Below are 17366 nucleotides of genomic sequence, written 5' to 3'. Positions count from 1 at the left end.
ATATAGGATTATGCCACCTGCAAACAGTGAAAGTTTTACTTCTTCCTCTCCAATTTGGTTGCCTTTTATTGCTTTTTCTTGCCTAATTGCTCTAGCCAGAACTTCTGGCACAATGTTGAATAACAATGGTGAACGGGGACATCCCTGTCTTGTTCCTGAACTTAGAGGGATAGATTTCAGTCTTTCCCCATTGAGTATGATGTTAGCTGTGGGTTTTTCATATATTGCCTTTATCATACTGAGAAAGTTCCCCTCTATTCCTATCCCTTGAAATGTTTTCATCAAGAAACACTGTTGAATTTTGCCAGTTGCTGCGGTCGGGGTTACTGCTTCTGGGGGGAGTGGCGGCCGGTAGCTGAGCCCTCAGCTCTCGGGGCTGCTTAAAGGGTACCGGCGGCGGGGGCTCTTTCCTGGAGGCGAGGGCGAGGCGGAGGACTTGGCCGGGTCCTCGGCGAGAGGCGTGCAAGGTGTGGAGGGCGGCGATAAGGACAAGACACTCTTCATCCAGTAGGAGTATGCGCCAAAGAGATTTATTCAGGGGTGATTACAGGTTATATAGGCTGGTAAGAAGGGCAGGGCTGGAAAAGAGGTGAAGCAGCCTTAAATGGCAATACTGAAGGGAGAGGGGCTAGGATTGGTCCTGAGAGGACGCAGAAGCCGTTGCAGCGGGTGGGGGTTGTTCTGGCCACGGTGCATGCGCGCTGGCGGTGGCAGGAGTGGCCTTGGCACCAGGGAGTGAGTGGGTAAGATAAGGAAGTGGGGAAAGGGCAGTTGGGAGAAAGGCGGTTTCCTCCGGCAAGCCTCCCCTGCCAGTGGCATTTTGGGTGAGGAAAAGGGAGCTGCCTTGACCTCGCTCCCCAGGCTCGGGGGGGCTGCAGAGGGCACTCACGCCCGTACCTACTACCCTCCCCAGGGGGTGATCAGGTCCCCTGGCCCAGGCCTGGCAAGCCGAGATACAAGCTCAGACACCCGCAATTCCCCTTTCTTTTCTAATTAGAGGAAGAGGCTTTACCGGAGAGGCCCGCTAAGGGTGAGGGAAGGGGGAGGTCAGGGAAGGGAAAAAGGGGTTGACGGTGGCTCGGTGAGGCTGGAGCTCAGTGTTGGTGTGGTGCCCGGGCGCTTGACAATGGCTTCGCTGCAGCGGGCTGGGCGAAGGTGAGGGGTTTAAAGTTCAGGGGTTCAGAGAAGCTGGAACTCGAGGTGAGAGCGATGTTCAGGTGATTGGGAAGGGCCTCGCGGTCGGCGGGTTGACCGGTGGCGTTGAGGTCACGGAGGGTTGGCTGTCATCTTGGAGTGGGGGGCGTCAGAGGTGGCGAGTTGCTGATACTGGATTTGCACGAACGAGGAAAAAATGGCATCCGTTTGTTTTCTTACAAGCTGGACAATTTTGCGGATGAGGCAGGGTCCTAAGATGAGAGCTAGAATAATTATTAATAGGGGGCCAAGAAAAGGAAGGATGTATGGGAGGATGGGAGTGAAAAAACTGGACCAATAACTGGTGGCTTCACGATCTCTTTTACGCTTTTCCAGTCCCTCTCGGACCCTTTTCAGGCTGTCCTCGACGAGACCTGTGGAATTGGCATATACATAGCACTCTTCTCCTAGGGCGGCGCAGAGGCCTCCTTCTTTGAGGAGGAGAAGGTCAAGACCTCGGCGGTTTTGGAGCACTACCTCAGAGAGGGAATTGACAGAATTTTTTAGATGGTAAATAGCGTTTTGTAAGTGACGAATGTCTTCGTCAACAGCCGCCCGGAGGTGAGTTAGGGCGGAGCCTTGACTGGCTAGTGCAGCGATTCCGGTGCCAGTGCCGGCAAGACCTAGGAGGGAGGCAATTGTGAGGACGGTGATGGGCTCTCGCTTTTGCAGTGGGGCAGGAGCTGCAGTTTTTTCTAGACGGAGGAAGAAGTCTTCTTCGCTGTGGTATAAGACCCTAGGGATAAGGACAATTAGGAGGCAAGTTTCTTTATATTCACTGATGATATTCGTGCTGAGACAGGGGGTAAGTCCTGTAGAGGAACAGAGCCATTGGGAGGAGTTATGAGGAATGAGAAATTTTGCCGAGCTGCTGGGAGATGAGTAGCTGGCACAGGCAGTGAGGTCGGGAGAGTTACTGGAGCGAGGGCGGACGCACTTTCCCGTATAGGAGACTGAATGAAAGGTCAGGGGGACGGCAGAGGTATTCCAATTGCATTCCGAGGGGCTGTCTTCTGTGCTTTCTGAAAAGGAGAGGTTGGAGGCAACGGGCTCGTATAGTGAGGAAGAGGTGGAGAGGCAGAGCCAGCAGGATGAGGTAAAATTGGGGTTGGAGGAGTTTACTGAGGCAAAGGCGGCTTGGATGAGGCTGAGGAGGGGAGAAGAGTAACGAGAAGGGGGCAGAAAAGGTTGGGGTGGTGGGTTGGCGATGCGCTGTTGGCAGCTGAGGTGCAGCTGGTTGGAGCTGAGGTGCGGCTGGAGGGCTGTGGAAAAAGAGGGTTAATGACCTTATTGGGACCTATGCCAGAGGGTGTTTTTAAAGCAGTATTTTGGTATGGTTGGCTTACAGCCTCCTTTTTTATTAGAATAAGTGATCCTCGGTCGGTTCCTTTTTTATAGATTCTGAAGCCTCAAGTTTGACCGAGTAACCAGGAGGGATCAGTGGGGAGCTGCACTGTAAGATTAAGATGTGTGCAGGATCCTTTACTTTCTTGGCCGAGCCAGTTAACAGTAGGGAGTTTGCACCCTGTAGGGGCCCACTTTAAGGTAAGGTAATGATTAGGAACAGGAGGCTTCCAATTAGTGGCTAATGTTTCATACCCCCAGTATGCACAGTAGTACTTGTTGGGGGAATTACAGTACGATTTTTCAGGATTTGAGGATGGGCACATGTAATATTGGGCCTGGGGGTTACTTACCTTTTGAGCGCAGGTTTCTTCGACTCTGGAGACAAAGGTGGTGAAAGGCTTACTCGGCTCCTGGAAGAGCTTGGTGAATTTATTAGGCCGACAGGCAGAGCAGTTGGCAAATGCTCGTAAGGCGATGCCTCTGAGGACAGTCCAGAAGGTGGCAGGGACATTAATATAAGCAGACGCATTTAGAAATGCTCCAGTGCCCAAATAGGCTTCGGGGGGATGATAGACTCCAAGGGCTGCGTCTTGCTCACTTTGCTTAGCTGCTTCTGCCTGGAAGTGAGCACGCCAGTCAACAAACTGACCGGGGTTAAGAATGGAACGGGCAAGCGAGGCCCAGTCTTGGGGGATGCAATAGTCCATGCCGAGATCCTGCAGTATTTGGGAAGCGTATGGGCTACCTAACCCGTCCTCCTTGACGGCCCTGCGAAGCCGCTTGATAGTATCTGAGTTAATGGGATACCAGTCATGCGGCCTCTGTGGGGTGGGGGCAAGGTTAAGAGGAAAACAACGAAAAGCATGAGAGAAAGGAGGACGCGCTTGCAGAGGGCTTGGCGCGGGAGTGGGGGTAGGGGGAGCGTTGCCCCAAGGATTGCCTTGAGGTGCAGAAGGCAGCCAGGGGTTGTTTGCCGGCAGGGTGGAAGGAGCGGCGGCAGCTGCCGGTAGCGGCTCCGAGGGGGAGCTCGCCGGAGGGAGAGGCGGGAGTGGGAGGCCCCAAGCGTCGCAAGATGGCGGCGCGGTAGGCGTGGCTAAAACACAAGATGGTGGATCAGCCCCGCCCTGTGAAAGGGTGGGGCCCAAGGCATAAGATGGTGGACTAGCTCCGCCCTGTGAAAGGGCGGGGTAAAGCGTATGCGGTTTCCGGCCCAGCTTAGGGCTGATGTCATCGCCGGAGCATTTCCTCCCCTCGATGGAAGAAGAAGGAGGAAGTTCGCCATCTTGGCGTGGCGCAGTGTTATTTTGCTTTTTGGGAGTCACCTCGAGCGCGTTGTTAATCTGCTCGACTAAGGACTCCGTGTCCGAGTCATGATTTGAATTAGTATCGCTATCTGAATCTGTTGGCTGGGTTGATAGGGCCTCCTTGGATTTAACGGGGCCTCGATCAGGGGGGAGGGAGCCTTGAAGGCAGGAGCGGATGGTTATCAGAGTGGGGAGCAAGCCGGGAGGGAAACGCTTGCTCTCATGTTCCATGGCGTTGGTGACTCGATCAATAAGGCGATCATAAGTAACAGGGTCCCAAAGATGGCAAGTGGTGAGCCATGGGTTAAAGGGCAGCAGGAGATCCCAGTATATCTGCAGCTGCCGGACAGACACTTTACAGCGATGCGTGTCAAGGAGACCCGCTAGAGCACGAACTTGAGGTGCCTGACATGTAGATATACGATTACCCATAGCTGAGGGGGGAGGAGGGGGGGTTTGTTTACCGAGCAGAGAGAATGAGATAAACCGTGGCCTTGAGGCCGAAGGAGACGGCGAGAGCGGAAAGCAGTGCCCTTTGGCAACGGGAGCAGTCGGGGGGGGGGGGGCGGTTGCAAAGAGGCACACGGTGCCAAATGAGGAAAGAAAGATACAAAGAACCACAGCAAAGTAATGGAGGGGAAGAGGGAGAGCGTTAGGAGGAACGGGGGTCATAGAAGTGCGCATACAAGAGGATGAAGAGAGCGTGGGGGATACTCCTACTGGATGAAGAGAGCGTGGGGGAAGGGAGGAGCGGCCTCGGAGCAGTGAACCTCACACGGCTCCGGAAGCGGCGAAGGAGAGGCGGCCCTTACCTTGCAGGCGAGGAAACGGGAAGCTGGAGAGGCGTCCGGGCGAGCGGGCGACCTGCCGAACTGTTGTGTGGAGACGTTTCCTCACACGGGGCACCAGTTGCGGTCGGGGTTACTGCTTCTGGGGGGAGTGGCGGCCGGTAGCTGAGCCCTCAGCTCTCGGGGCTGCTTAAAGGGTACCGGCGGCGGGGGCTCTTTCCCGGAGGCGAGGGCGAGGCGGAGGACTTGGCCGGGTCCTCGGCGAGAGGCGTGCAAGGTGTGGAGGGCGGCAATAAGGACAAGACACTCTTCATCCAGTAGGAGTATGCGCCAAAGAGATTTATTCAGGGGTGATTACAGGTTATATAGGCTGGTAAGAAGGGCAGGGCTGGAAAAGAGGTGAAGCAGCCTTAAATGGCAATACTGAAGGGAGAGGGGCTAGGATTGGTTCTGAGAGGACGCAAGAGCCGTTGCAGCGGGCGGGGGTTGTTCTGGCCACGGTGCATGCGCGCTGGCGGTGGCAGGAGTGGCCTTGGCACCAGGGAGTGAGTGGGTAAGATAAGGAAGTGGGGAAAGGGCAGTTGGGAGAAAGGCGGTTTCCTCCGGCAAGCCTCCCCTGCCAGTGGCATTTTGGGTGAGGAAAAGGGAGCTGCCTTGACCTCGCTCCCCAGGCTCGGGGGGGCTGCAGAGGGCACTCACGCCCGTATCTACTACCCTCCCCAGGGGGTGATCAGGTCCCCTGGCCCAGGCCTGGCAAGCCGAGATACAAGCTCAGACACCCGCAAGTTGCCTTTTCTGCATTGATTGAGATGACTGTGTAGTTCTTTCGCTTTGATTTATTGATGTAGTATATTACATTAATTGAATTTTTATGTTGAACCAGACTTGCATATCTGGAATAAATCCCAGCTGGTCATGGTGTATAATTCCTTTAATGTGCTATTGGATTTGATTTGCAAGAATTTGGTTGAGGATTTTTGCACTTATATTCATTAAAGAGATTGGCCCATAATTTTCATTTTTTGTAGTATCTTTGTCTGACTTTGGTATTAGGGTGATGTTGGCTTCATAGAATGAGTTAGGTAGCTTTCCCTACTCTTCAATTTTTTGAAGACTTGAGCAAGATTGGTACTAATTCTTTCTTGAATGCTTGGTAGAATTCACCTGTGAAGCCATCTGTTCTTGGGATTTTCTTTTTTGGGGGCTTTTTGATGACTGACTCAATCTCTTTATTTGTGATTGTTTGTTGAGGTTGTCTATTTCTTCTCAAGTCAATGTGTTGGATGTTTATGCTTTTCTAGGAAGTTGTCCATTTTGTTTAAGTTGTCTAGTCTATTGGCATATAAATGCCCATAGTATCCTCTCATTATCTCCTTTATTTATGCAGGGTCAATAGTTACATTTCCTTTCCCATTTCTGATTGTATTTATTTGCATTCATACCCTCTCTCTCTCTCTCTTCTTTGGTTAGCCTAGCTAAGGGACCATCAGTTTTGTTGCTTTTCCCAAAGAACCAACTTCTGGTTTTGTTGAGTCTCTCTACTGTTTTCCTGTTCTCAATATCATTTATTTCCGCTCTCATCTTTGTTATTTCTTTCCTTCTGTTTGCTTTGATGTTAGTATGATGTTCTTTCTCTCATTCCTGAAGGTGAAGAGTTAATTCCAATATTTTTGCTCCCTTGTCTTTTAATATAGGCACTTAGGGCAGGGAATTTCCCTCTCAGCAGCACATTTCTGCATCCAATAAGTTTGAATATGTTGTGTTTTCATTTTCATTTGCCTTGAAGTATTTACTAATTTCTCTTGTAATTTCTTCCTTTACCCACTGGTTTTCTAAGAGTGTGTGGTTTAGCCTCCATATATTTGTGAATTTTAAAATCTTCTGCCTGTTATTTATTTCCAACTTTATTCCATTGTGAATAGAGAAAGTGTTTTGTGTAATATCAATATCTTAAAATTTGTTGAGATTTGCTTTGTGAGCCAAAATGTGGTCTATCCTAGAGAATGTTCCATGAGAACCTGAGAAAAATGTATATCCTGCTATTTTGGGGTGTAGTGTTCTATAAATGTCTGTGAAGCCTAGTGCATTTATTGTACAACTCAAAATCTCTGTTTCCTTATTGTTCCTCTGTGTCAATGTTCTATTCACTGATGGGAGTGCTGAACTGAAGTCTCCAAATATTATTATGAAGTAGCTACTTCTCCTTTCAGTGTTAGTGTTTGACTCATGAATTTTGGGGCACTCTGGCTTGGTGCATAAATATTCATGATTGTTGTGCTTTCTTGATGAATTGACACTTTTATTAATATATAATGTCCCTATTAGTCTCTTTTAATTGTTTTACTATTGAAGTCTAATTTGTCTGATTTCAATATAGCTACTCCCATTTTTTTCTGGTTGCTGTTTGCATGAAATAATTTTGTGACCTTTCAGTTTTGACCTATTTTTGTCCTTGTGTCTAAATTGAGTTTCTTGTAGACAGCATATAGATGGGTCCTGTTTTCTAATCCATTCTGCCAGTTTTGCTGGATATGGAATTCTTGGTTTGCTGTTCTTCTCTTTCAGTATCTTAAACATATCATAACATTGTCTTCTTGCCTCTATGGTTCCTGCCAAGAAATCTGTACATAGTCTTATTGAGCATCCCCTGTATGTGATGGGTTGTTTTACTCTTGCTGCTTTCAGAATTCTCTCTTTTGTCTTTGACATTGGACAATCTCATCAGTAAGTGTCTTGGAGTAGGTCTATTGTGATCTGCTCTGTTTGGAGTATGCTGTACTTCTTGAATCTCTAGTTTTCTGTTTTTCATAAGAGTTGGGAAATTTTCAGTGAATATTCCTTCTATTATTCCTTCTGCCCCCTTTTCCTTCTCTTCTCCTTCTGGGACACCCATAACATGTATATTCATGTGCTTCATGTTGTCTCTCAGCTCCCGAAGACCCTGCTCATATTTTTTCATTCTTTTCACCATCTGTTCTTTTTGTGTGTATGAATTGAAATGTCTTGTCTTTCAATTCTCTGATCCTTTCTTCTGCCTGTTCAAATCTATTGTTAAATCCCTCCATTGTGTTTTTCATCTCCTCCCTTATGCTCTTTGTTCCCAGAAGTTCTGCCACTTGTTTTTTCAATTTTATGAATTTTTCTTTATGGTCATCCTGAGTCTTCCTTATATCCTTCATCTCTTTGCCATATCTTCCCTCAGTTCATTTAGATGATTTTTGAAATGATTTAGTGGATATGTTTGAACATCTTTAATTAGTTCTTCCCTCAGTTCATTGAATTGACTTACCATTAGATGTCTCTACTCCTGTATCTCTGTAGAACTATTAGTTTGTTCCTTTAGCTGGTCCATATTTTTGTGTTTACTAGTATGGTTCATTATCTTAAGCTGTCTAGGCATCTGACTTTCTTGATTAGTTTGTTCTGGAGCTCATTTTCACTCTTTTACCAAGGGTTTTCTTGTTGGTTGGCTTTGTTCTCTAACCTTTGGTGTTCAGTTCAACTTATTCTAGACCTCTAAAGTAGGTTCTATTTAGTTTATCAGAGTTTTTCACCTCTTGTTTCTCTGGTTTTTGTCCTGCCTCTATGTAGACTTTTTGTGAGATGGTCTCCTCAGATATGATCAACCCCAATGATGTTTTCCCAGTTCAGGGAGGCCCAGGTCTCAGGAGGAGTTTATGGAGTCTCCCTGAGAATGAGACCCTCCCACGAGGCCTTTAGGCTCTGTACCTTCCTGTCTTGTCCAGCAGGCTGTGCTTACCACCCTGCAGCTCCCCCACCAGTGAAAGGAGGTGTGGAGCCTTTAGTTCTCCCTGTGACCCTGACCCTGTCAGAGACATGGCTGATTGAAGTTGGTTTCTGAATTTCAGCCCCTTGGGACTGAGTTCCCCAAAGTAGAGCTGACAATTGAGCTGGACCATGCCCCTTTTCTTGGGGGAGTTATGCCCTTTTGGGAATTGTCGCCCCCACTAGACTCATTGTTTTATCTCTCAGAGCTATTAGCTCTATCTTGCCTGGGTCCAGCACCCAATTGCAAATCTTTGAAGCATTCTGTAATGGGCTACTTAGAATAGTTATTTTTAGAAAAAGAGGGAAAAAGAAAAAAGAAAAAGAATGGCCCATTATAGATTATTTATAGATAAGCCCTTTAGTCTTATTATCTCTTACTACTGGAGAGTTCCTCTGAGACAACTTTAATTTCACCCTTGCATGGGGGACAGGAGCTCTGATGGGCTGTTGAAATGCCAAAGGATAAGGAGTTGGAGAGCAATTGAGGAGGAAACAGGAAACCAGAAAACTGCCTTTTAAGAGAAGGGCCCTGGCTTTCCAGGCTGGTATATGCACCTGATTATGTTGGATCCCAGCTCTTCTCCATATTAAGCTTGCCCCCAACTCCAAAAGTCTAGCCCTGTCTCCTTTTCATCGGGGTTACTGCTCCCAGATTCTCCAGCATCTGGTCTCTGTTTATCTATGGTTGGAGTTTTTCTTCCACTGAGTTTGTTAATCAGTTATGCTGCTGGGGCTGCACTGAGCCTCCCTCCTGGTTCCCAGCACTGACAGCCCTCTCCTCCCCCAGGAAACCAGCCACAAAACAGGCTGCCATGCCTAGAAGGGAAGATCATGGGATGCCTGGCCACAGGAACTTGCAAGTTTCTCTGATCTTAGCTGGTCCACGTGTTCCAGACTGTTGTATGATGTGTGAATGATCACAGATTTCTGTGAATTGTCTGTTCCACACAGTTCCTGGCTCTCTACCTGCCCCTGAGGAGTAACTAAAACCCACATCTCACCACTCTGCCATCTTGCCCCCTCCTCTGAGAATGACTTCTAAAAATATTGTTAGTACATGTTTGCAACTCTGTGTGGTCACAATATAAATTAAATAAATGTGAGGAGTGGTCAAAAGATGGGACTCCTGGCTTTCAGCTAATTATCCAAGTAAAATATATTAAAAGAACAAAAGCTTATGAAATTTAGTAAAGATAGCAGATGCACTGCAGCTGCAGTCATCTGGCCATTGTGTGCAGTATGACTAGCTATAGCAGATTGTCTCAAGAAACAGAAATCTGGCAAGTTAAAGGAAAAGTTACAGTTAGAAAAGATATGTGGACTTCCACTTCTGCTTTAGTGGCAGGCCCTCCAGGACAATTAGATAAGAGAAGCAATGATATAGAAATGATGGCCTTTTTAAAAGTTTTTAAAAGTAAAAGGTTAAGAAAAGAGATGCAGCCAAAAGTTAAAGCTATCTTAGCTAGAAAAAGATAAGATCCAAAAACCTGAAATCCCTGGAAAGACATGAAGAAGTAACTAATACAATTTAAAAATCAGCAAAAGTGCAAATTGTCAGATGGTGCAAAGTCCCTTTAGCAGCCCTGTTAGCCCAGTAAATAAAATGCCAGTTATTAGAGAATTCTCTGCCCAGTAATTAATTAAATTGGGAAAACATCTCATGGTAACCAGGAAGCAAATGCTTTAGCTCATATCCTCCTCATGTGGCCCACACCAGCTGAGAAGGCTGCCTTAGGATACATAAAAATGAGGGCACTGAGGAGCAGCCAATGGGGTGGCAAATGGCAAAAGCATGAAAAATTCCCCTCAAATGCCCTGGTTCAATAGCAGTTATACAAGATTGTGAAGCTTATTCCCAGCTTCACCCTCATTCAGTACCCTGTAGTAGTGGACATATACATAAAGCCAATATGCCTCTAAAGAATTTAACAAAACTGAAGACAAAATACTTTCATGAATTTCAAATTTCATGCAAAATTATATCATTTTGGTTTTTTTAGAAACAACTTAATACCTATATGTTGCCTCAAAAGATTTTATATTACTATTTCAAAATGCATTGACTAAACTGTTTTAAATATTTAACATTATTCTGGCAAGTTTGATTTTAATGGTAATTGTATGTCATAAGTTTGCTTGAAAAAAATTTCCCAAATCATTTTGGTAACTTTTAATATAAAATATTTTAAAATGTGTTTTTATTAAAAGGAAAAAGGAAAGTAATTTTGTCCAGGAAAGATTTGATGGGTCTACCATTAAAAATTTTTTAAGACTTAGTTAAACAAAGATTTACTTTTCTCTCTTTAAAAGTAACAAAATTTCCTTGGATTATTGGTCTGCTTTTAGTAAGAGGTTATAAAAGATTTTTCTAAATAATCAGTGTAAAAGGCAGAAAGTCTGTGTTTTATCAGAACAACTTCTTGTACTTTATGTTAACTTCATCATATCCTTGGTTGTTTAAAATATCAAGTCTTCTTACTTTTAAAAAACCTAAGTCTTTTCCTTAACTTCAGTTAAATAAAAACCCAAATATTGTTTCACACCTGACAACTTTTAACATTTTGCATTCTCTAGTTCAAGCCATAAAGAATATCTTTTAATTCCAACAGTAGCAAAGTATTTGTTCTGTCACCATAAAAAATAAAGTGCTGAATGTAGTTAAGTTTGTTTGATATGTTACAAGTTGCATAAGAAATGTTTAGGCAATGTTATAAAAATTAAAAGAGATTTTCTAACCTGTTGATTACTAATCTACATAATATCAAACAACAATAGCAAAGCAAGTATATAAATTATCTTCTACCTATTAACTAACATAACCCTATAAAAATGAAAAAAAATATTGGCCCTTGTTTTAATTGAAATGCTTGCATGTTTAAACCAGGCTCCTAGTACTGGGCATGCTGTCAGCCCATGTGAGTTTTGGCTAGACCCATTTCTGTGGTCCCTGAAATGATAAAGGTATCAACAACACCACTTGGACGTGCTCCAGAAGTAGATGGGAACAGGGTGTTACTGAAAATACCTTTTACTATGCACACCTTTGGCTCTGCCTGACAGAAATGACCCACTCAGTTTGGCTCTTCAGTGAACTGCCTTCAGCCTGGCTCTGCTGCACGGTGAGAGAGGGCACTGTGAGACAGTCTGCTGGAACCCTGGAACCCTGGACCACTGTCCTGTTTTCCAGAGAAGCAACAAGGCTGAGCTACAACAACTGTACGAAGAAAATACCTCCTGGAGCTATATTACCAGAGTAATGTGGTTAAAACCTAGAAACATAATTATCACTAAGACCTGATCCTGTGAGGGGTAAGCATGTATAGTATTGTAAGCTTAACACCCACTGCCACTCAGAAAAAAAACTTGTGCATTCATTAGCATTAAATGCTGCACATATATACCAGATGAATATAATAATAACTTTTCAAAATTAAATCATATGCAGGATAATATAGATCCTGTTAAATATTATAGTAAACTGGACTCATTTTCTGAGTGGTTAATGAACTTATCTATAAAATGGAGAATAGCCCTTATTAGCATGGCTTGTATTTTGCTTACCATATATTTGTCTTGTTGCTGCCTGTATTGCATCTGTGGGTTTATGTCCAGAACATCTTCCATATTAATATAAGAACCTCTTCATCCTTGATCAGCAGGAAACAGTTACAGAAGGTAGACATTCACCCACTTTCCCTTTTACAGGAAAGGCTCATAAGATGCTGCTTCTTAAGAATAAGAAAATATGACATACAGTGGGAGGATCTGATAGCTGTATAAGTAGAAAAAATACTCAATATAATCTTAAGCTGGAAAATGCTTAGTATTGTCTTCAATAGCCCAAAAACCTTTTATTATGATCACTTCACTTCAGCAGCCTTGAATTATTCTAAGCATAAAAAAGCCCTTGGTGAAATAGCTTCCTTTTGATCTAATCTCAACAACCACAAAACTTACTCTCTGCTCCCAGGAACTCTCCCAGAATTGCCTGCAGGAAGATGGATGGGATATCACCATGTGGTCTGATAACCAATGCCTTCCTCTCCTTGAAAAACAAGCCTGAATGGGGGCGGGGCGGGACTTCAAGATAACAGGAGCTGCTGACTGTTGTAGTTTGCTAATGCTGCTGCTATGCAAAATACCAGAAACGGATTGGCTTTTGTAAAGGAGCTTATTTGGTGTGCCAATCTGGATGTATTATGTCCCCCCAAATGCCATGTTCTTTGGTGCAATCTTGTGGACGCGGAAGTATTAGTGTCAATTAGGCTGGAACTTTTGACTGTTTCCATGGAGATGTGACCCACCCAACTGTGACACCTTAGATTAGGGTGTGAGCTTTGATTGAATGTTTCCAGGGGGGTGTGGCCTCGCCCATTCAGCATGGGTCTTGATTAGTTCAATGGAGTCTTATAAAACAGCTCACAGGAGACTGGGACGCGGCGAGGGGCGCAGCCCGTGGGCTCCCGGCCAGGGAGTTGGGGATCTTGGCGCCCGGCTCCTCCCTCTCAGGGTCGCGCTCTGCAGGCCGGGGTGTGGAGGTTGCGTGCTCCCCCTCCCTCAGCCGCGGTGAGGGCTGGTAAATGCTGAGGTCCTTCCCGCCTAGCTTCCGCCCCGGGCGGTTGGACGTCCGTAGCGTGGAGTCGGGAAGGCTCCCGACGCGGGGGGAACCCGGCTTTGCCCTCGGAGCGGGCGGAGCGCAGCCCTCAGGGCGGCGTGCTCGGAAAGCCCCGCGTCGGGATGCGTGGAGCAGGCAGTGGAGCCCGTGCAGCGGGTCCCCGGACGGCTCCTCGGGAAGAAGGCGCGCGGGAGACCTGGAGACTCCGCGAGCCCCGTGCGGTACGAGCGGGGTCCTACCAGGCTGGAGACGGGGGCGCGGGCGCCCCGAATTCTCAACCCCCTTCCCAGCCTTAACGAGAGGTGATGCTTAAGCAGCCGGGAATCCGAGGCTGCGGGAAATGCACTGCAGTTAAAAATCCAGAAGCAGAACTTGAAGGTTTAGCCACTGACCCATTTCACAGAATGTTTCATGCAATTGTGGACCAAAAGTCAGAGCTGTTTTTTACTTTTAAAAGATATCAGTAATCATTTGATGAAGACGCATGGACTTGTCATTATGATGGACTATTGGTCATTTCTGAAAACTTCAACCACAATTACCATTTGAAAATTCAAGTATCAAAGAAAATTGGGTTTAGAATTTTGTTTGAGGACTTCAACTTTTATAGAGCCTACGGTTGGATTCTAATTTCATTCTCCAAAGTGATTCATGTCATTCAGTCCTTTGATAAAGTTAATTTTGAAGAGTTTTATATTTATAAACAACACCAAAAGATGGGAGAAAAAAATGCTCTTCCTTCTTTTCTGGCACTACAGAGTGCTCTAGGATCAACTTGTGTATTTCCTACCACAGTCCTACAACCGACCATTTCTTGAATGAGCCCTGGTTCCTTTTATTGGACAATGGTATTAGAAACAAAGATGTACTCATTGCTATTGTGATGTTGTTGCTTCTAGGCTCTCTCAGTTGACAGAGCCAGGAAATATATTTGTGTATACTAACCTGTGTTATATACACATACCTACTTCGACATGCAACCATCTAAATCTATATTAGGCTAAACATGAGTATATTGAAGTTTTCAGCTCAGTCCATTACTATATGGCTCATTCTAGCCATTGCCCTTGCTTTTATGTAAAATCCACCTCCAGTAATAAGAAGCCTTCCTCCCGCCATCCTTCATCAATTCATGTAATCGTTCAATTCTGGTACAGTTGCATAGCAGTATCAAAATTGTTAACCCCTATACCGCCATGAAAAACAACTCTGTCAGCTGGAGTACAGTATTATTTGTAGTTCCTTTTGCCCTTAGTCTTACAGACTCCACTGATTTCCAAAGGTCAGCACCTTTTCCTTTGAACCCATCAATGAGTTTGTTTCATACATTTGTGGCACAATTGGAGTTTTTGGTCATAGTCTGTCTGCATTTCTTCCTGGGATCCCCAGACCTTATAAATGAGTTTTTAAATACGTATATGTTAAGGTTCACTCTTTGTACTTTAAAGCTTTATGGACTTTGGTTAAAGAAAAAAATAGAGCTCCCAAAGAGAAGGACCTTAGAGCTGCAGCCAGGAGAAACATTTTGAAGATGGCTGTTGAAAGTAGACTTTTGCTACTCCAGAGTTTGCCTTGGAAAAACTAAGAGAATACCTCCAGATGCCTAGAGAGAAATGTCCTGAGAGAAAGCCATGTTGAAACACAGCCTGGGTGCAAAGGAAGAAGATGCCAGCCACATGCCTTCCCAGACAAGAGAAGTGTTCCAGATGCCATTGGCCATTCTTCTATGAAGGTATCCTGTTGTTGATGCCTTAGCTTGGACACTTTTATGGGCTTAAGACTGTAACTTTGTAACCAAATAAGTACCCTTTGTAAAAGCCAATCCATTTCTGGTATTTTGCATAATGGCAGCATTAGGAAACTGGAACATTTGGTGATGGCTGTAAGAGCTTACACTCTAGGGACAATTACAATAATTGTTCCCCTGATAGGATGTGCTCTAAGATTCAATTCTGTGTTTACACATTGTAGTTAGTCCATATTGGTGAGGCATTATAGTGTTTGCCTTTGTTCTGGTGTACTTCACTGAAAATGCTGTCTACATCCCTAGATTGTAAGCTCTTACAGCAGTCAAATCTATTCCTGAATTGTAATGGCTATCTCCAATCTCTGAGAGGCTGATTCCTTTGTGTATAAACTGATTGATCCCTGGAATTTTGGGTATCTGTGTGACACCTGAAACTCAGAGCTAGAGCTCGGCAGCTATGAACAGCAGTATTAGCACATGCAGCAACTGTTTAAAAAGAGCTGAAAAAGAGCCCAGACTTCAATTAGCGATAAGACTAGGGCAGATCAGGCCAAAGGGTAAAGGTCAAAACTGATTGTGTTTTAAAACTTCAATTTCCATGTGAGACCAAAGAAAGAGATGTTTATTTGGTGCAGGATCTATATTTTCTAAACAATATAATTTCTACAGTTTGTTCAAACACCATAATTGCATGGAACTTTGAATAGGAAGTGAGATATGATAGCTTTGTACAGGTTAGAGTGAAATAGCAACAAATCCCAAAGTAATTTGGAGAGAGAATAAAAATATATATGCAGGGCACCCCTGAGGAGTTGGGGTTAAATGCAGAAGTGTTGGACTTCCTCACCTGGATTGTTGTTGATGTTCTCACAAACATTGATGACTCACAGTTTGGTATGCCGAGCCCTCTATCTTGGGGCTTGCCCTTATGAAGCTCATTACTGCAAAGGAGAGACTAAACCTGCTTATAATTTTTCCTAAGAGTCTCCCCCTGAGTACCTCTTTGTTGCTCAGATGTGGTCCTCTTTCTCCAGCTAAGCCAACTTGGCAGGTGAACTCATTGCCCTCCCCGCTATGTGGGACCTGACCCCCAGGGGTGTAAATCTCTCTGGAAATGCAGGATATGACTCTCAGGGATGAATTGACCTAGCACCATGGGATTGAGAACATCTTGACCAAAAGGAGGATGTGAAATGAAACAAAATAAAGTTTCAGTGGCTGAGAGATTTCAAATGGAGCCAAGAGGTGATTCTGGTGGGCATTCTTACACACTATATAGATAACCCTTTTTAGGTTTGTATGTATTGGAATAACTAGCAGTAAATACCTGAGGCTAATCAAACTGAAACCCCATAGCCCTGACTCTTGAAGATGATTGTATAACAATGTAGCTTACAGTGGGTGACAGTGTGACTGTGAAAACCTTGTGGATCACACTCCCTTTATCCAGTGTATATATTTGAATAGAAAAATGGGGACAAAAACTAAATGAAAAATAGGGTGGGATGGGAGGTGATTTGGATGTTCTTTTTTTATTTTTAATTCTTTTCTTATTCCTCCTGGTGTAAGGAAAGTGTTCAAAAATAGATTGGGGTGATGAATACACAACTACATGATGGTACTATGAACAGTTGATTGTACACCATGGATGCCTGGTATGTGAATATATCACAATAAAACTGAATTTAATTTTAAAAATGCTGTCTACAGGACCCATTTACCTCGTTGGGTGTCTCACAGTTTCACTCCTTTTTGCAGTTACTCAATAGTCCTTTGTATGTACACACAACAGTTCACCATTCTGTTCCTCAGCCATCGTACCCTTAGGCCACCATCACCTGTTGCAAATCATGAATAGTGCCTGCATGAACACCAGTGTACAAATGTCCACCCATGTCCCTACTCTCAGATCTTCCAAACATATACCCCATAATGGGGTTGCAGGACCCTGTGGCACCCACATACTTAGCTTCTTGTGGAACCATCACAATGTTCTCCAGAAAGGCTACAACAGTTAATAGGTACATCCCTCTCTCCATGTTTTCTCCAGCACTTTTATCCGTATTTATATTTTTCCCTACAAGTTTATGGACATATATTCATATACTGTGCAATTATCCACAGTGTACAATCAGTTGTTCACATTATCATCATATAGTTGTGCATTTATCGCCACAGCACTTGAGCATATTGATTACTACAAAAAAGTGTTTTTTAATAAATAAAAAAAGATAATAAAAAGAAAAATAAAATATCATACAATACAATATAATACTAAGGTCAGGCAACAAAACCACTATGAAGAATCCTATATCCCCCCTGCCCTTATATCCCTCTCTCATACACATTTAGCTTTGATATATTGCCTTTGCTACATTTAATGGAAGCATATTGCAATGTTACTGTTGACCACAGACTCCAGTTTTTTTGATTATATTTTTTCCTCAATACCATCTGTTCTAGTTTGCTAAAGCTGCCAGAATGCAAAACACCAGAAATGGACTGGCTCTTATAAAGGGGGTTTATTTGGTTACACAGTTACAGTTTCAAGGCCATAAGTGTCTAAGGTAACACATCAACAA

This window comes from Choloepus didactylus, chromosome 6 (assembly GCF_015220235.1).
Source record: "Choloepus didactylus isolate mChoDid1 chromosome 6, mChoDid1.pri, whole genome shotgun sequence".
In the NCBI taxonomy this organism is placed as follows: Eukaryota; Metazoa; Chordata; class Mammalia; order Pilosa; family Megalonychidae; genus Choloepus; species Choloepus didactylus.
The sequence above is the reverse complement of the archived record's forward strand: the minus strand, read 5'-3'. Positions refer to the sequence as shown.